Genomic DNA, 22,265 nt, shown 5'->3' on the forward strand with positions numbered 1-22,265 from the left:
GCAGAGATTGTGAGGAACATTTTCATCCAAGGCCTCCTTTTGCTTTTCCTTTTCCCCCTTACTTTCAGCTCCATCCTGTTCCTCTATCTTAGATGTTTCAATATTTTCAGAGGGAACAGGATCTTGTTCCTTTTCTTCCTTATCCTCCTTGTCCTCCTTGTCCTCCTTTTCCTCTTCAACTTCTTCAGCCCCATCTTCTTCAGATTGAACTTCTACAACCTCCTCATGCATCAAAACTCCCTCATCATTCAATTTCAAACGCAAATTTTGTAAACATTTAGCACCAATTTTCATGTTGGGACCCATTGGGAACTCCAACCCTTCCAATGGTACCTCAAATTTTCTAAAAATCCAGGTTAGCAACCCTCCATAACCAATGAAACTTTTCTTTTCAATGCAATCTGATAAATGAGAGATCATCAATGAAGGAAAATTTATTTTAATGTGTTTTTCCATGCAGTAAATTAAAGTGGCGTCACGCAAACTCACTTGACTACGTTTTGAGTTTCGTGGTAAAATGAATCTGCGAGCAACATTGTACAACAACTTATGCATAGGAGAAAGAACATTGTGACTAATTTTCCCTTTTTGATCAACTCCTAAAAATTTTAGAATTGTTCGTTCATTGATACCAGAAAATGAAATCTTCAACCCAATATAATATGTATCAAAACCAACATTGGGAACATTAAACCATTCCCCTAATAAAGCACTGTTAAATTCAATTTTAACAGTTTTAACAACACTAGAACACATTCCACCATCATTTGAGAAATTTAAAATAAATTCTCTCATTAGGTTTGGAAAAATTGAATTGCAACTGAAATTTGACATTAATGATTCCCATTCTTGAAAACTCAAAATGTCATGCAATCTTGGAAAGTTAGTAGAATCATACCAATATTTATCCAACCCGAATCCTACTGTCATCTCCTTTGAAACCTCTTCAGGACTGTTTGGATCAACATGCTTTGAGCGCTTAACTACTCTGGAAGATGAACCACCTGTTGAAATCTTTCTTTTGGTACTTGTGGGTTCAGTGGAGTGTTTTGGTGATTCTTGTGTGGTTTCAGTTGGTGTGGGTGGTGCATCCTGCAGTAATGGTGGTGGAAGAACTACTCTTAGTGGTTTTGGTTGGTCGGGTATACAGGCTTTGGTAGTTTTCTTGCCTGATTTAGATGATTTGGGGGTTTTCATTTTTTGAATTTTTGAAGGTTTTGAGAGAAGGAAGAAGGACGGTTTCTTGAGTGAGAAATTGAGAGAAGGTTTGGGAAGGTAGAGTGTAATGACGTAAAGGAGGGGTTTTTAAATGATTGAAGTGACGGTTACTCCTCCAAGTCCCATCACTTTATTGCCCTTTGCATTGCTTGAGTGAAGAAAACCGTTCTCCCAAAAATTTTAGTTTAAGTTGGCCGAAAAGAAAAAAAATAAAAAATGACATATGAATAAATTATGAAATATGAGTATTAAAATAAAATAAGAAGAAAAAAAGGATAGGAAAATGATGAATTAAAAAAAATAAGGAAAATAATGAACATATTGCATTGGTCTGATCAAATTAACAACATGCAAATAAGAAAACATTCATAGCACAAACTTTATTACGTGTTTACCTGATCCATGCAATAATTGATTTTCAATCAAGATATTGAGATTGATTCCTGACCTTTTCATTCTCATGATGCTTCAATGGGAAATATATGCAACTAACTTTAGTGGAGCTTGATCATACCAAGTTCCAATCTCGTCTTTTCATATTGTTCCCTAGGAAGTGGTTTGGTCAGAATATCTGCAACTTGTTCATTTGTGTTAACATGCCTTAATATAATATTTTTGTGTTCTACGTTATCCTTAAGAAAATGATGTCTAATATGTATATGTTTAGCACGAGAATGATGCACTGGATCTTTGGATATACATATGGCACTGGTATTATCACAATAAATAGGAATGCATTCAACTTTAATACCAAAATCTCTTAGTTGCTGTTTTATCCAAAGCATTTGGGAACAGCAAGCTGCTGCTGCTACTTATTCAGCTTCGGCAGTGGATAATGCAACAGTATTTTGCTTCTTGGAACTCCATGAAACTAAACATGAGCCAAGAAATTGTACCATACCTGATGTACTTTTTCTATTTACAAGATCACCTGCATAATCTGCATCACTAAAACCTTTTAACTCATAAACATCACTTTTAGGATAAAATAAGGACAAGTCATCTGTTCCCTTCAAATATCTTAAAATTCGTTTGACTGCCGTGAGATGTGATTCTTTAGGATTTGATTGAAATCTAGCACATAAACCAACACTAAAGGAAATATCAGGTCTACTTGCAGTTAGATATAATAAAGAACCTATCATACCTCGATACATTGTTTGATCTACGTTAGTTCCTTTTAGGTCTTCATCTAATCTAACATTTGTAGCCATGGGTGTATTGTTGGTTTTAGCATTTGTTAGACCATATTTCTTTAGAAGTTCTTTTATATATTTTTGTTGATGAATGAAGATACCATTTTCGGTTTGTTTAATTTGTAACCCAAGGAAGAAATTTAGTTCTCCCATCATGCTCATTTCAAATTCTGTGCCCATTAGGTTAGCAAATTCTTTACATAATAAATCATTAGTGGCACCAAAAATAATATCATCAACATAAATTTGAACAACCAAAATATTAGAACCTTTATTCTTAAAGAACAAGGTTTTGTCGATTTTTCCTCTTACAAAGTTATTTTGAATCAAAAACTTTGAAAGTCTTTCATACCATTGCCTAGGAGCTTGCTTCAAGCCATATAGGGCTTTATCAAGCTTGTAGACTTGATCAGGACAAGAGGTATTTTCAAAACCTGGGGGTTGTTCAACAAAAACTTCTTCATCAAGAAAGCCATTTAAAAAAGCACATTTCACATCCATTTGATATAATTTAAAATTCATGAATGCAGCAAAAGAAATTAAAATTCTAATAGCCTCTAACCTTGCTACCGGAGCAAATGTCTCAGTATAATCAATACCTTCTTGTTGATTGTACCCTTTGACCACGAGTCTTGCTTTGTTTCTTACAATTATTCCGAAATACCCATTTCAAACAAATTACTTTCTTGCCTTTTGGTTTGGGTTCTAAGTGCCACACTTTATTTCTTTCAAATTCATTTAATTCATCTTGCATGGCTACTATCCATTCGGAATCCTTTAGAGCTTCTTCGTGATTTTTGGGTTCAAGTGATGATAGGAACGCAAAGTGTGCACCAAAGTTTCTCAGTTGGGATCTGGTTTGTGTTCCTTTATTCATATCACTTATAATCAGATCAACAGGATGATAACTTTGGTATTTCCAAGGGTTAGGCACAAATTCTCTGGAGGGAACAGTAGCATGTTCTGTTTCAGCATCTGGATTTGCATTTTGTTCAGCTATTGGATCATCTTGGTCAGCTGCGGGAACAGCTGGATTGGGAACAGTCTGCTGGTCCTGTTGTTCTGGCAGTTCCTGGATTCGGTCACTTTCTTCTGCCTGTTCTTGTGTAGACTGTTCACTTGCTGTTCCATGATCTTGCACTTTAATTCCTTCATCATCATCTTCCAAGTTTGCAAGACCTATTTTAATATTACTTGTTTCCTGTTCACTTGTTGAAAAGTTAGTTTCATCAAAAATTATGTGAACAGATTCCTCTACACACATTGTTCTCTTATTATAAACTATGTAAGCTTTGCTATGTGATGAATAACCGAGGAATACTGCTTCATCACTTCTTTCATCAAACTTACCTATATTTCGTTTACCATTCACATGAACAAAACATTTGCATCCAAACACACGAAAATAGGAAATATTTGGTTTAACACCTTTGATTAATTCATAGGGTGTCTTAGAAGTGATTGGCCTTATTAGTACACGATTCAAAATATAACATGCAGTATTGACGGCCTCGGCCCAAAAATTCCTAGGTAGACCACTAGCAATCAACATGGTCCTAGCCATTTCTTCTAAGGTCCTATTTTTCCTTTCTACCACTCCATTTTGTTGTGGTGTTCTAGGTGCGGAAAAATTGTGATTTATGCCATGTTCATTGCAATAATTCATGAAGTTTGAATTTTCAAATTCTTTCCCATGATCAGACCTTATGTGAACGATTTGATTATTGGTAGATTTTTGTATTTTATTAGCAAAAGAAACAAACTCATCAAAAGCTTCATCTTTGCTTACCAAAAATAAGGTCCAAGTAAATCTACTAAAATCATCAACTATGACAAACACATATCTTTTGCCACTACGACTTTGTGTTCTCATAGGTCCACATAAATCCATATGAATTAATTCTAATGGTCTAGTGGTAGTCACAACGTTCTTTGATTTAAAGGATGACTGCACTTGTTTTCCTTTAGCACAAGGATCACAAACTTCATTTTTAAGGAATTTTATTGCAGGTAATCCTCTTACTAGGTCTTTTGATCTTAATGTGTTAATCAATGAATAACTAGCATGACCTAGACGTTTGTGCCAAAGAAGTGGGTCTTCTTCAATAACACTTAAACACGTTAGACTGTTTCTGGGAACAGTGTCCAGGTCCACCACATAGGTGTTCCCTTTTCTGATTCCCTCCAGCACAGGGTCTCCTGTACTGTTCCTAGAAATTATGCATCGTTCAGAAGTAAACTTAACAGAGTTACCTTTGTCGCAAAATTGAGAAATACTTAACAAATTGTGTTTTAAATTCTCGACTAAAAATACGTTATCGATGGCATGGGAACTAGACCTTCCAACCTTTCCTTTGGCAATTATCTCACCCTTCATGTTGTCACCGAAGGTTACTGTTCCCCCATCATAGGCTTCAAGTGAAAGAAATTTAGATTTGTCACCCGTCATATGCTTGGAACACCCACTGTCGAGATACCATGAGTTGTTCCCCCTCACTTGAACCTGCAAAGCAAACTAATGGTTAGGTACAGGAACCCATTCATCCTTGGGTTCCTTGTCGACAATACTTGAATCACATTTCTTAATCCATATTCGTTCGACATAATTTTTATTTGCTTTGATATGCTGTTCCTTCTTTATACATTGATGTTTCAGGTGTGCACTTTTACCACAGAAGGAACATATTTTGCTACTAGGGAGATCTACATAGACCTTTTTCTTTTTATCATTCTTCATATAGCCTAGTCCTTCTTTACTTTTGATTTTAGCATTTAGAATCCATTTGGGAATTTCATTGAATTTCCTTTTTCCTCTTAAGTTTATTTTATTTTTCAAATTTTCATTTTCAATTTCGTAGGATTCTAATTTTGATTTCAACTTTTGAAATTCAGTGTTAACCATGTGAGTAGATATATTGTTTGCATCTTTACTTAATCCTAACAATCTGTTTTGATTCATTTCGATACTAAGGAAAATAAATTCTTGTTTCAATTTCTCAATTGTCTCTTCCAAAACAACATTCTGATCTAGCAAATTAAAAAATCTGCTTTGTACATCTATTCTAAATGAATTTAGATAGGATACATGATCCTTGTTTGAGTTGAGGTCTTTCTCGATTTGGAGACACTTAGTATTCTGTTTTTCTAATTTCTCTTGTGTCTCCAAGAGCAACTTAATTAATTTATTCTTACTGAGTTTAGACAGTTGTTTAAGAGATGGACTAGAAGACATTACCTCTTTTTCTTTAGACTCTTCATGAGATGCCATAAGACACAGGTTTGCTATTTCTTCTTCCACTAGAGCTTCTGTCTCAGCCTCGCTCTCCGTATCTCCCCAAGCTGCAATCATTGCTTTTCTAAAATCAGTTTTGAAGTTTCCCTTCTTATATTGTCTTCCAACTTCTCTTGCTTTTCCCTTGCCCTTCTCATTTTTCCATTGAGGGCAATCCTTGATGAAGTGTTCAGTGCTCCCGCATTTGTGGCATTCAAAATTTGTCTTTAAGTTAGTAGTTCCCTTTTCTTTATTATTTCTTTGATTTCCATATCTTCTGTTCCTGAAGAATTTTTTGAATTTACGTGCCAACAAAGCTGCTTCCTCTTCACCATCTTCTGATTCTTCACTATCATCTGCTGCCAGAGCCAATCCTTTGTTTCGGGAACTGTCAGCGGTTCCCAAATGCAATTCATGGGTCATTAGAGAACCAGCCAGCTCTTCCAAATAAAACTTGGTGAAATCTTTGGACTCCTGGATGGCAGTGACCTTTTGCTCTCCAGCGTTCGTCTTGAGGAAGACTCCTAAGTACTTTCCTAACTTGTTCATCAACAGGAATGATTCTACCAAGAGAGACTAATTCATTCGTAATATTTGTGAACCTAGTGAACATCTCTTGAATGTTTTCCCTCGGTTCCATGACGAATCTTTCATATTTGGACATTAGCAAGTCAATCTTGGATCGCTTTACTTCACTAGTACCTTCATGGGTAACTTCTAGCAGGTCCCAAATCTGCTTAGCGGTTTTGCAACCCATAATACGATTGTACTCATTTGGACCAAGCCCACAGTGAAGTAACTTGATAGCAAGAGCGTTCATCTCCATCTTTTGAAAATCTTCTTTTTCATATTCAGTGATTGGTTTTGGAACAGCTTCATTGTTGGACTTGATGGTCGTCACCTCAAAGTCTCCAATTTTAATGACTCTCCAAACTTGATAGTTTTCGGCTTTTATGAAGATTTCCATTCTATTTTTCCAGTAAGTATAGAATTTCCCATCGAACATGGGTGGCCTTTGTGTGGAGTACCCCTCTTCCATGCGCTCGTTCATCTTCAACATCTTTCCAGGGAACAGGATACTGCTCTCAGGGTTTCCTGATTAAATGAGGAACAGGGCTCTGATACCAATTATAGGAATGCTAATGGATGATCGAATGCAACAAGAGGGGGGGTGAATTGTGGTGTAGTAGGTTTAAGATTTTTGCCTCTAATTTTTGCGGAATTGTATCAAGTAAAGAACAAAACTTAAACTCAAAAACGAAAAGAAAATTAATAAAGGAGACAAAGATTTTACGTGGAAACCTTCTTGGCCTAATAAGAAGGAAAAACCACGACCCCCCGGGATTTCAAAATTCTCACTATGTTAAGGCAATCAATTACAATTACACAAAACAATGTTTGCTTCACTTGAAGCTTCTCAATTCTCTAAATGCTTCACTCAAAGCTTCTCTACTTAGGCCTACTTCTTTTCTCTTCTCTTTCTCTCCTTCTCTTTCTCTTCTCTCGATTCTATTCTCTATTCCCTTAGACTTCCCATAAGTCTAATTACAACAAAACACTCAATTACCCTTTACAAGGCCAATTCTCATGAAGATTAAAATTAAGTAGTTGCTCAAGAAAAATATAATGAATTAATTGGCATTCAAAAACAGAAAATATTTTTCTTTGAATGATCTCCCTTAAATGGACACTCTCTATTCATATCTGCTTAACCGTAGCTTCCCTCTTTTATAAAGGGAACAGCCGTCAGTGTACTCAGCCCACGTTCTCCATGAGATGCACTTATCCCACGACTTCCATAAACTTACTTGCTCCCAAAGAAAGTGGGAAGTTAGTTGAAAGTAGGAGTGGAACATAACTGCTGTATGGTTAATATTACATGGGTTAAAGGAAGATCCTAAAATGTAGGAGACTAATTCAAAGTAGAGAACAAGTCTCTTGGATGTCCGAGTTTATAGGAGATAAACAAGGAATTAGTCTTCTCCATGTTTTTAGGCGTATTAAAAACATTTTGCCAATTAATAAATAAATTTAATTAAGCAACTAATTAAATTTTAACCTTTTACATTAACTAAAAACAGTTATATAATTTTCGTAACTTCCAGTCAATGTCTTCTTCAGACCTGTATCGTGGGGAACAACGCACTGTCTCCATCTACAACTTTCGTCACGACTTCAACTCTAGGAACAGTAAACTGACTTCTAAAGCAATTGCCCAACTTCTTGGATATTTGAGACATGTACAACTTCCACGAATCAAGTGATAGGCTTCATCAACGATTTAAATTAAACCGGATATATACCTACAAAAAAATCTCAAAAAATATGTTTGTTTATTTAAAACTGAAGTCATCATCAAAACCTTAAGAGGCTAACAGACTATGATTTTAAATTCTAACCACTTCAAGACAATAATATATACCAAATATTTTTGTGTGCCACGTTTTGTGCAAAACAAACCGAGGTCGAACTACTTTATGCGCAAAAGTTCAAAAAACGATTAAAGACCCTTAATATTGCAACTTAACACGTAATTTCTTGCATATGACTATGATTTTCAATTCTAATCACTTCTACACAATAATATATACCAAAAAGTGTTGTGTGCTAAGTTTCGTGCAAATTAAACCACGTTTGAGCTTCTTTATGCGCAAAATTGCCAAAAACGCTTAAAAACCCTTTAAATCGCAACGTAATACGTAATATCTAGCATATGACTATGATTTAAAATTCTAACCACTTCAAAACAATAATATAAACCAAATAGTGTTGTGTGCCAAGTTTCGTGCAAAACAAACCATGTTTGAGCTACTTTATGCGCAAAAGTGCCAAAAATGCTTAAAAACCCTTAAAAATCGCAACTTAACACGTAATTTCTAGCATATGACTATGATTTTCAATTCAAACCACTTCAACACAATAATATATACCAAAAAGTGTTGTGTGCGAGGTTTCGTGCAAAACAAACCAAGTTTGAGCTACTTTATGAGCAAAAGTGCAAAAAACGCTTAAAAACCCTTAAAATCGCAACTTAACACGTAATTTGTAGCATATGACTATGATTTTCAATTCTAACCACTTTAAAACAATAATATATACCATATAGTGTTGTGTGCCAAGTTTCGTGCAAAACAAACCAAGTTTGAGATACTTTATACGCAAAAGTGCGAAATAGGCTTAAAAACCAATAGAATCGCAACTTAACACGTAATTTGTAGCATATGACTATGATTTTCAATTGTAACCACTTCATCATAATAATATATACCAAAAAGTGTTGTGTGCCAAGTTTCGTGCAAAACAAACCACGTTTGAGCTTTTTTATGCGCAAAAGTGCCAAAAACGCTTAAAAACCCTTAAAATTGCAACGTAACACGTAATATCTAGCATATGACTATGAGTTTCAATTCTAACTACATCAGCACAATAATATATACCAAAAAGTGTTGTGTGCCAAGTTTCGTGCAAAACAAACCAAGTTTGAGCTACTTTATGCGCAAATGTGCAAAAAATGCTTATAAACCCTTAAAATTGCAACTTAACACGTAATTTCTAGCGTATGACTATGATTTTCAATTCAAACCACTTCAACACAATAATATATACCAAAACGTGTTGTGTGCGAGGTTTCGTGCAAAAAAAAAACCAAGTTTGAGCTACTTTATGAGAAAAAGTACAAAAAACGCTTAAAAACCCTTAAAATTGCAACTTAACACTTAGTTTGTAGCATATGACTATGATTTTCAATTCTAACCACTTCAAAACAATAATAAAAACCAAATTAGTGTTATGTGCCAAGTTTCGTGCAAAACAAACCATGTTTGAGCTACTTTACGCGCAAAAGTGCCAAAAATGCTTAAAAACCCTTAAAATCGCAACTTAACACGTAATTTCTAGCATATGACTATGATTTTCAATTCAAACCACTTCAACACAATAATATATACCAAAAAGTGTTGTGTGCGAGGTTTCGTGCAAAACAAAACAAGTTTGAGCTACTTTATGAGCAAAAGTGCAAAAAACGCTTAAAAACCATTAAAACCGCAACTTAACATGTAATTTCTAGCATATGACTATGATTTTCAATTCAAACCACTTCAACACAATAATATATACCAAAAAGTGTTGTGTGCGAGGTTTCGTGCAAAAAAAAACCAAGTTTGAGCTACTTTATGAGCAAAAGTACAAAAAACGCCTAAAAACCCTTAAAATTGCAACTTACCACGTAATTTGTAGCATATGACTATGATTTTCAATTCTAAAAACTTCAAAACAATAATATAAACCAAATAGTGTTGTGTGCCAAGTTTCGTGCAAAACAAACCATGTTTGAGCTATTTTATGAGCAAAAGTGCCAAAAATGCTTAAAAACCCATAAAATCGCAACTTAACACGTACTTTCTAGCATATGACTATGATTTTCAATTCAAACTACTTCAAAACAATAATATATACCAAAAAGTGTTGTGTGCGAGGTTTCATGCAAAACAAACCAAGTTTGAGCTACTTTATTAGCAAAAGTGCAAAAAACGCTTAAAAACCCTTAAAATGGCAACATAACACGTAATTTGCAGCATATGACTATGATTTTCAATTCTAACCACTTCAAAACAATAATATATACCAAATAGTGTTGTGTGCCAAGTTTCGTTCAAAACAAAACAAGTTTGAGCTACTTTATGCGCAAAAGTGCCAAATAGGCTAAAAAACCAATAGAATCGCAACTTAACACGTAATTTGTAGCATATGACTATGATTTTCAATTGTAACCACTTCATCATAATAATATATACCAAAAAGTGTTGTGTGCCATGTTTCGTGCAAAACAAACCACGTTTGAGCTTTTTTTTGCGCAAAAATGCCAAAAACGCTTAAAAACCCTTAAAATTGCAACGTAACACGTAATATCTAGCATATGACTACGAGTTTCAATTATAACCAATTCAGCACAATAATATATACCAAAAAGTGCTGTGTGCCAAGTTTCGTGCAAAACAAACCAAGTTTGAGTTACTCTATGCGCAAAAGTGCAAAAAATGCTTATAAACCCTTAAAATCGCAACTTAACACGTAATTTCTAGCATATGACTATGATTTTCAATTCAAACCACTTCAACACATTAATATATACCAAAAAGTGTTGTGTGCGAGGTTTCGTGCAAAACAAACCAAGTTTGAGCTACTTTATGAGCAAAAGTGCAAAAAATGCTTAAAAACCCTTAAAATCCCAACTTAACACGTAATTTGTAGCATATGACTATGATTTTCAATTCTAACAACTTCATAACAATAATATATACCAAATAGTGTTGTGTGCCAAGTTTCGTGCAAAACAAACCAAGTTTGAGCTACTTTATGCGCAAAAGTGTCAAATAGGCTTAAAAACCAATAGAATCGCAACTTAACACGTAATTTGTAGCATATGACTATGATTTTCAATTGTAATCACTTCATCATAATAATATATACCAAAAAGTGTTGTGTGCCAAGTTTCGTGCAAAACAAACCATGTTTGAGCTTCTCTATGCGCAAAAATGCCAAAAACACTTAAAAACCCTTAAAATTGTAACGTAACACGTAATATCTAGCATATTACTATGAGTTTCAATTCTAACCACTTCAGCAATATAATATATACCAAAAAGTGTTGTGTGCCATGTTTCGTGCAAAACAAACCAAGTTTGAGCTACTTTATGCGCAAAAGTGCAAAAAATGCTTATAAACCCTTAAAATCGCTACTTAACACGTAGTTTCTAGCATATGACTATGATTTTAAGTTCAAACCACTTCGACAAAATAATATATACCAAAAAGTCTTGTGTGCGAGGTATCGTGCAAAACAAACCACGTTTGAGCTACTTTGTGAGCAAGAGTGTAAAAAACGCTTAAAAACCCTTAAAATCACAACTTAATACATAATTTGTAGCATATGGCTATGATTTTCAATTCTAACCACTTCAAGACAATAATATATACCGAATAGTGTTGTGTGCCTAGTTTCGTGCAAAACAAACCAAGTTTGAGCTACTTTATGCGCAAAAAGTGCTAAATAGGCTTAAAAACCCATAGCATCGCATCTTAACACTTAATTTGTAGCACATGAATTTGATTTTAAATTCTAACCACTTCAACATAATAATATATACCAAATATTTTTGTGTGCCACGTTTTGTGCAAAACAAACCAAGGCTGAACTACTTTATGCGCAAAAGTTCAAAAAACGATTAAAAATCCTTAATATTGCAACTTAACACGTAATTTCTTGCATATGACTATGATTTTCAATTCTAATCACTTCTACACAATAATATATACCAAAAAGTGTTGTGTGCTAAGTTTCGTGCAAAACAAACCACGTTTGACCTTCTTTATGCGCAAAATTGCCAAAAACACTTAAAAACCCTTTAAATCGCAACTTAACACGTAATTGGTAGCATATGACTATGATTTAAAATTCTAACCACTTCAACATAATAATATATACCAAAAAGTGTTGTGTGCCATATTTCGTGCAAAACAAACCATGTTTGAGCTACTATATGCGCAAAAGTGCCAAAAATGCTTTAAAACCCTTAAAAATCGCAACTTAACACGTAATTTCTAGCATATGACTATGATTTTCAATTCAAACCACTTCAACACAATAATATATACCAAAAAGTGTTGTGTGCGAGGTTTCGTGCAAAACAAACCAAGTTTGAGCTACTTTATGAGCAAAAGTGCAAAAAACGCTTAAAAAACCCTTAAAATCGCAACTTAACACGTAATTTATAGCATATGACTATGATTTTTAATTCTAACCACTTCAAAACAATAATATATACCATATAGTGTTGTGTGCCAAGTTTCGTGCAAAACAAACCAAGTTTGAGATACTTTATACGCCAAAGTGCGAAATAGGCTTAAAAACCAATAGAATCGCAACTTAACACGTAATTTGTAGCATATGACTATGATTTTCAATTGTAACCACTTCATCATAATAATATATACCAAAAAGTGTTGTGTGCCAAGTTTCGTGTAAAACAAACCACGTTTGAGCTTTTTTATGCGCAAAAGTGCCAAAAACGCTTAAAAACCCTTAATATTGCAACGTAACACGTAATATCTAGCATATGACTATGAGTTTCAATTCAAACCACTTCAGCACAATAATATATACCAAAAAGTGTTGTGTGCCAAGTTTCGTGCAAAACAAACCAAGTTTGAGCTACTTTATGCGCAAAAGTGCAAAAAATGCTTATAAACCCTTAAAATCGCAACTTAACACGTAATTTCTAGCGTATGACTATGATTTTCAATTCAAACCACTTCAACACAATAATATATACCAAAACGTGTTGTGTGCGAGGTTTCGTGCCAAAAAAACCAAGTTTGAGCTACTTTATGAGAAAAAGTACAAAAAACGCTTAAAAACCCTTAAAATTGCAACTTAACACTTAATTTGTAGCATATGACTATGATTTTCAATGCTAACCACTTCAAAACAATAATAAAAATAAAAATAGTGTTGTGTGCCAAGTTTCGTGCAAAACAAACCATGTTTGAGCTACTTTATGCGCAAAAGTACAAAAAACGCCTAAAAACCCTTAAAATTGCAACTTACCACGTAATTTGTAGCATATGACTATGATTTTCAATTCTAAAAACTTCAAAACAATAATATAAACCAAATAGTGTTGTGTGCCAAGTTTCGTGCAAAACAAACCATGTTTGAGCTATTTTATGCGCAAAAGTGCCAAAAATGCTTAAAAACCCATAAAATCGCAACTTAACACGTACTTTCTAGCATATGACTATGATTTTCAATTCAAACCACTTCAAAACAATAATATATACCAAAAAGTGTTGTGTGCGAGGTTTCATGCAAAACAAACCAAGTTTGAGCTACTTTATGAGCAAAAGTGCAAAAAACGCTTTTAAAACCCTTAAAATCGCAACATAACACGTAATTTGCAGCATATGACTATGATTTTCAATTCTAACCACTTCAAAACAATAATATATACCAAATAGTGTTGTGTGCCAAGTTTCGTGCAAAACAAAACAAGTTTGAGCTACTTTATGCGCAAAAGTGCCAAATAGGCTTAAAAACCATTAGAATCGCAACTTAACACGTAATTTGTAGCATATGACTATGATTTTCAGTTGTAACCACTTCATCATAATAATATATACCAAAAAGTGTTGTGTGCCAAGTTTCGTGCGAAACAAACTACGTTTGAGCTTTTTTATGCGCAAAAATGCCAAGAACGCTAAAAAACCCTTAAAATCGCAAGGTAACACGTAATATCTAGCAAATGACTATGATTTTCAAATCTAACCACTTCAGCACAATAATATATACCAAAAAGTGTTGTGTGCCAAGTTTCGGTGCAAAACAAACCAAGTTTGAGCTACTTTATGCGCAAAAGTGCTTTAAAATGCTTATAAATCCTTAAAATCGCAACTTAACACGTAATTTGAAGCATATGACTATTGTTTTCAATTCTAAACACTTAAAAACAATAATATAAACCAAATAGTGTTGTGTGCAAAGTTTCGTGCAAAACAAACCATGTTGAGCTATTTTATGCGCAAAAGTGCCAAAAATGCTTAAAAACCCATAAAATCGCAACTTAACACGTACTTTCTAGCATATGACTATGATTTTCAATTCAAACCACTTCACAACAATAATATATACCAAAAAGTGTTGTGCGCGAGGTTTCGTGCAAAACAAACCAAGTTTGAGCTACTTTATGAGCAAAGTGCAAAAAACGCTTAGTATATACCAAATAGTGTTCTGTGCCAAGTTTCGTGCAAAACAAATCAAGTTTGAGCTACTTTATGCGCAAAAGTGCCAAAAACGCTTAAAAACCCAAAAATTGCAACTTAACACATAATTTCTAACATATGAGTATGATTTTAAATTCTAAGCACTTCAAAAAAATAATATATACCAAATAGTGTTGTGTGCCACGTTTTGTGCAAAACATATCAAGTTTGAGCTATTTTATGCGTAAAAGTGCCAAAAACACTTTAAAACCCTTAAAATCGCAACATAACACGTAAATTCTAGCATTTGACTATGATCTTCAATTCTAACCACTTCAACACAATAATATATACCAAAAAGTGTTGTGTGCCAAGTTTAGTGCAAAATAAACAAAGGTTGAGCTACTTTATGAGCGAAAGTGCAAAAAACGCTTAAAAACCCTTAAAATAGAAACTTAACACGTAAGTTGTAGCATATGACTATAATTTTCAATTCTAACAACTTCAACACAATAATATATACCAAATAGTGTCCCTGTGCCAAGTATCGTGCAAAAAAAACCAATTTTGAGCAACTTTATGCGCAATATTGTCGAAAATGCTTAAAAACCCTTAAAATCGCAACTTAACACGTAATTTCTAGCATATGACCATGATTTTAAATTTTAACCACTTCAACACAATAATATATACCAAATAGTGTTGTGTGCCACGTTTCGTGCAAAGCAAACCAAGTTTACTTTATGAGCAAAAGTGCCAAAAACACTTTAAAACCCATAAAATCGCAACATAACACGTAATTTCTAGCATATGACTATGATTTTCAATTCTAAACACTTCAACACAATAATATATACCAAATTGTGTTCTGTGCCAAGTTTCGTGCAAAACGTACCAAGTTTGAGCTACTTTATGCGCAAAAAGTGCCAAAAACGCATAAAAACCTATAAAATCGCAACTTAACACGTAATTTCTGGAATATGATTATGATTTTCAATTCTGACAAATGATATATACCAAAAGTGGTTTTGTGCCAAGTTTTCGAGCAAAACAAACAGATTGAGCTGCTTTATGCGCAAAAAGTGCTAAAAACAATTAAAAACCCATAAAATTGCAACTTAACACGTAATTTCTAACATATGACTAGGATTTTGAATTCTAACCCCTTCAACAAAATAATATATAGCAAATAGTGTTGGTGTGCCAAGTTTCGTGCAAAACAAACCAAGTTTGAGCTACTTTTTGCGCAAAAGGGCCAAAAACGCTTAAAACCCTTAAAATCGCAACTTTACATCTAATTTCTAGCATATTACTATGATTTTCAATTCAAAACACTTCAACACAATAATATATACCAAAACGTGTTGTGTGCGAGGTTTCGTGCCAAAAAAACCAAGTTTGAGCTACTTTATGAGAAAAAGTACAAAAAACGCTTAAAAACCCTTAAAATTGCAACTTAACACTTAATTTGTAGCATATGACTATGATTTTCAATTCTAACCACTTCAAAAAAATAATAAAAATAAAAATAGTGTTGTGTGCCAAGTTTCGTGCAAAAACAAACCATGTTTGAGCTACTTTATGCGCAAAAGTGCCAAAAATGCTTAAAAACCCTTAAAATCGCAACTTAACACGTAATTTCTAGCATATGACTATGATTTTCAATTCAAACCACTTCAACACAATAATATATACCAAAAAGTGTTGTGTGCGAGGTTTCGTGCAAAACAAAACAAGTTTGAGCTACTTTATGAGCAAAAGTGCAAAAAAACGCTTAAAAACCCTTAAAACCGCAACTTAACATGTAATTTCTAGCATATGACTATGATTTTCAATTCAAACCACTTCAACACAATAATATATACCAAAAAGTGTTGTGTGTGCGAGGTTTTCGTGCAAAAAAAAACCAAGTTTGAGCTACTTTATGAGCAAAAGTACAAAAAACGCTTAAAAACCCTTAAATTGGCAACTTACCACGTAATTTGTAGCATATGACTATGATTTTCAATTCTAAAAACTTCAAAATAATAATATAAACCAAATAGTGTTGTGTGCCAAGTTTCGTGCAAAACAAACCATGTTTGAGCTATTTTATGCACAAAAGTGCCAAAAATGCTTAAAAACCCATAAAATCGCAACTTAACACGTACTTTCTAGCATATGACTATGAATTTCAATTCAAACCACTTCAAAACAATAATATATACCAAAAAGTGTTGTGTGCGAGGTTTCGTGCAAAACAAACCAAGTTTGAGCTACTTTATGAGCAAAAGTGCAAAAAACGCTTAAAAACCCTTAAAATCGCAACACAACACGTAATTTGCAGCATATGACTATGATTTTCAATTCTAACCACTTCAAAACAATAATATATACCAAATAGTGTTGTGTGCCAAGTTTCGTGCAAAACAAAACAAGTTTGAGCTACTTTATGCGCAAAAGTGCCAAACAGGCTTAAAAACCATTAGAATCACAACTTAACACGTAATTTTGTAGCATATGACTATGATTTTCAGTTGTAACCACTTCATCATAATAATATATACCAAAAAGTGTTGTGTGCCAAGTTTCGTGCGAAACAAACTACGTTTGAGCTTTTTTATGCGCAAAAATGCCAAGAACGCTAAAAAAACCCTTAAAATCGCAAGGTAACACGTAATATCTAGCAAATGACTATGATTTTCAAATCTAACCACTTCAGCACAATAATATATACCAAAAAGTGTTGTGTGCCAAGTTTCGTGCAAAACAAACCAACTTTGAGCTACTTTATGCGCAAAAGTGCTTAAAATGCTTATAAACCCTTAAAATCGCAACTTAACACGTAATTTGTAGCATATGACTATTGTTTTCAATTCTAAACACTTAAAAACAATAATATAAACCAAATAGTGTTGTGTGCAAAGTTTCGTGCAAAACAAACCATGTTTGAGCTATTTTATGCGCAAAAGTGCCAAAAATGCTTAAAAACCCATAAAATCGCAACTTAACACGTACTTTCTAGCATATGACTATGATTTTCAATTCAAACCACTTCACAACAATAATATATACCAAAAAGTGTTGTGCGCGAGGTTTCGTGCAAAACAAACCAAGTTTGAGCTACTTTATGAGCAAAAGTGCAAAAAACGCTTAGTATATACCAAATAGTGTTCTGTGCCAAGTTTCGTGCAAAACAAATCAAGTTTGAGCTACTTTATGCGCAAAAGTGCCAAAAACGCTTTAAAACCCAAAAAATTGCAACTTAACACATAATTTCTAACATATGAGTATGATTTTAAATTCTAAGCACTTCAAAAAAATAATATATACCAAATAGTGTTGTGTGCCACGTTTTTGTGCAAAACATATCAAGTTTGAGCTATTTTATGCGTAAAAGTGCCAAAAACACTTTAAAACCCTTAAAATCGCAACATAACACGTAAATTCTAGCATTTGACTATGATCTTCAATTCTAACCACTTCAACACAATAATATATACCAAAAAGTGTTGTGTGCCAAGTTTAGTGCAAAATAAACAAAGGTTGAGCTACTTTATGAGCGAAAGTGCAAAAAACGCTTAAAAAACCCTTAAAATAGAAACTTAACACGTAAGTTGTAGCATATGACTATAATTTTCAATTCTAACAACTTCAACACAATAATATATACCAAATAGTGTCCTGTGCCAAGTATCGTGCAAAAAAAACCAATTTTGAGCAACTTTATGCGCAATATTGTCGAAAATGCTTAAAAACCCTTAAAATCGCAACTTAACACGTAATTTCTAGCATATGACCATGATTTTAAATTTTAACCACTTCAACACACATAATATATACCAAATAGTGTTGTGTGCCACGTTTCGTGCAAAGCAAACCAAGTTTACTTTATGAGCAAAAGTGCCAAAAACACTTTAAAACCCATAAAATCGCAACATAACACGTAATTTCTAGCATATGACTATCATTTTCAATTCTAAACACTTCAACACAATAATATATACCAAATTGTGTTCTGTGCCAAGTTTCGTGCAAAACGTACCAAGTTTGAGCTACTTTATGCGCAAAAGTGCCAAAAACGCATAAAAACCTATAAAATCGCAACTTAACACGTAATTTCTGGAATATGATTATGATTTTCAATTCTGACAAATGATATATACCAAAAGTGTTTTGTGCCAAGTTTCGAGCAAAACAAACCAAGATTGAGCTGCTTTATGCGCAAAAGTGCTAAAAACAATTAAAAACCCATAAAATTGCAACTTAACACGTAATTTCTAACATATGACTAGGATTTTGAATTCTAACCCCTTCAACAAAATAATATATAGCAAATAGTGTTGTGTGCCAAGTTTTCGTGCAAAACAAACCAAGTTTGAGCTACTTTTTGCGCAAAAGGGCCAAAAACGCTTAAAACCCTTAAAATCGCAACTTTACATCTAATTTCTAGCATATTACTATGATTTTCAATTCAAAACACTTCAACACAATAATATATACCAAAACGTGTTGTGTGCGAGGTTTCGTGCCAAAAAAACCAAGTTTGAGCTACTTTATGAGAAAAAGTACAAAAAACGCTTAAAAAACCCTTAAAATTGCAACTTAACACTTAATTTGTAGCATATGACTATGATTTTCAATTCTAACCACTTCAAAAAAATAATAAAAATAAAAATAGTGTTGTGTGCCAAGTTTCGTGCAAATCAAACCATGTTTGAGCTACTTTATGCGCAAAAGTGCCAAAAATGCTTAAAAACCCTTAAAATCGCAACTTAACACGTAATTTCTAGCATATGACTATGATTTTCAATTCAAACCACTTCAACACAATAATATCATACCAAAAAGTGTTGTGTGCGAGGTTTCGTGCAAAACAAAACAAGTTTGAGCTACTTTATGAGCAAAAGTGCAAAAAACGCTTAAAAACCCTTAAAACCGCAACTTAACATGTAATTTCTAGCATATGACTATGATTTTCATTCAAACCACTTCAACACAATAATATATACCAAAAAGGTGTGTGTGTGCGAGGTTTCGTGCAAAAAAAACCAAGTTTTGAGCTACTTTATGAGCAAAAGTACAAAAAACAATTAAAAACCCTTAAAATTGCAACTTACCACGTAATTTGTAGCATATGACTATGATTTTCAATTCTAAAATCTTCAAAAATAATAATATAAACCAAATAGTGTTGTGTGCAAGTTTCGTGCAAAACAAACCATGTTTGAGCTATTTTATGCACAAAAGTGCCAAAAATGCTTAAAAACCCATAAAATCGCAACTTAACACGTACTTTCTAGCATATGACTATGAATTTCAATTCAAACCACTTCAAAACAATAATATATACCAAAAAGTGTTGTGTGCGAGGTTTCGTGCAAAACAAACCAAGTTTGAGCTACTTTATGAGCAAAAGTGCAAAAAACGCTTAAAAACCCTTAAAATCGCAACACAACACGTAATTTGCAGCATATGACTATGATTTTCAATTCTAACCACTTCAAAACAATAATACATACCAAATAGTGTTGTGTGCCAAGTTTCGTGCAAAACAAAACAAGTTTGAGCTACTTTATGCGTAAAAGTGCCAAACAGGCTTAAAAACCATTAGAATCGCAACTTAACACGTAATTTGTAGCATATGACTATGATTTTCAGTTGTAACCCCTTCATCATAAAAATATATACCAAAAAGTGTTGTGTGCCAAGTTTCGTGCGAAACAAACTACGTTTGAGCTTTTTTATGCGCAAAAATGCCAAGAACTCTAAAAAACCCTTAAAATCGCAACGTAACACGTAATATCTAGCAAATGACTATGATTTTCAAATCTAACCACTTCAGCACAATAATATATACCAAAAAGTGTTGTGTGCCAATTTTCGTGCAAAACAAACCAAGTTTGAGCTACTTTATGCGCAAAAGTGCTTAAAATGCTTATAAACCCTTAAAATCGCAACTTAACACGTAATTTGTAGCATATGACTATTGTTTTCAATTCTAAACACTTAAAAACAATAATATAAACCAAATAGTGTTGGTGGTGCAAAGTTTCGTGCAAAACAAACCATGTTTGAGCTATTTTATGCGCAAAAGTGCCAAAAATGCTTAAAAACCCATAAAATCGCAACTTAACACGTACTTTCTAGCATATGACTATGATTTTCAATTCAAACCACTTCACAACAATAATATATACCAAAAAGTGTTGTGCGCGAGGTTTCGTGCAAAACAAACCAAGTTTGAGCTACTTTATGAGCAAAAGTGCAAAAAACGCTTAGTATATACCAAATAGTGTTCTGTGCCAAGTTTCGTGCAAAACAAATCAAGTTTGAGCTACTTTATGCGCAAAAGTGCCAAAAACGCTTTAAAACCCAAATAAATATGCAACTTAACACATAATTTCTAACATATGAGTATGATTTTAACTTCTAAGCACTTCAAAAAAATAATATATACCAAATAGTGTTGTGTGCCACGTTTTGTGCAAAACATATCAAGTTTGAGCTATTTTATGCGTAAAAGTGCCAAAAACACTTTAAAACCCTTAAAATCGCAACATAACACGTAAATTCTAGCATTTGACTATGATCTTCAATTCTAACCACTTCAACACAATAATATATACCAAAAAGTGTTGTGTGCCAAGTTTAGTGCAAATAAACAAACGTTGAGCTACTTTATGAGCGAAAGTGCAAAAAACGCTTAAAAACCCTTAAAATAGAAACTTAACACGTAAGTTGTAGCATATGACTATAATTTTAGATTCTAACAACTTCAACACAATAATATATACCAAATAGCGTCCTGTGCCAAGTATCGTGCAAAAAAAAACCAATTTGAGCAACTTTTTGCGCAATATTGTCGAAAATGCTTAAAAACCCTTAAAATCGCAACTTAACACGTAATTTCTAGCATATGACCATGATTTTAAATTTTAACCACTTCAACACAATAATATATACCAAATAGTGTTGTGTGCCACGTTTCGTGCAAAGCAAACCAAGTTTGAGCTACTTTATGAGCAAAAGTGCCAAAAACACTTTAAAACCCATAAAATCGCAACATAACACGTAATTCTAGCGTATGACTATGATTTTCAATTCTAACACTTCAACACAATAATATATACCAAATTGTGTTCTGTGCCAAGTTTCGTGCAAAACGTACCAAGTTTGAGCTACTTTATGCGCAAAAGTGCCAAAAACGCATAAAAACCTATAAAATCGCAACTTAACACGTAATTTCTGGAATATGATTATGATTTTCAATTCTGACAAATAATATATACCAAAAGTGTTTTGTGCCAAGTTTCGAGCAAAACAAACCAAGATTGAGCTGCTTTATGCGCAAAAAGTGCTAAAAACAATTAAAAACCCATAAAATTGCAACTTAACACGTAATTTCTAACATATGACTAGGATTTTGAATTCTAACCCCTTCAACAAAATAATATATAGCAAATAGTGTTGTGTGCCAAGTTTCGTGCAAAACAAACCAAGTTTGAGCTACTTTTTGCGCAAAAGGGCCAAAAACGCTTAAAACCCTTAAAATCGCAACTTTACATCTAATTTCTAGCATATTACTATGATTTTCAATTCAAAACACTTCAACACAATAATATATAACAAAACGTGTTGTGTGCGAGGTTTCGTGCCAAAAAAACCAAGTTTGAGCTACTTTGTGAGAAAAAGTACAAAAAACGCTTAAAAACCCTTAAAATTGCAACTTAACACTTAATTTGTAGCATATGACTATGATTTTCAATTCTAACCACTTCAAAAAAATAATAAAAATAAAAATAGTGTTGTGTGCCAAGTTTCGTGCAAAACAAACCATGTTT

The sequence above is a fragment of the Amaranthus tricolor genome, chromosome 7 (assembly GCF_026212465.1).
Source record: "Amaranthus tricolor cultivar Red isolate AtriRed21 chromosome 7, ASM2621246v1, whole genome shotgun sequence".
Classification (NCBI taxonomy): Eukaryota; Viridiplantae; Streptophyta; class Magnoliopsida; order Caryophyllales; family Amaranthaceae; genus Amaranthus; species Amaranthus tricolor.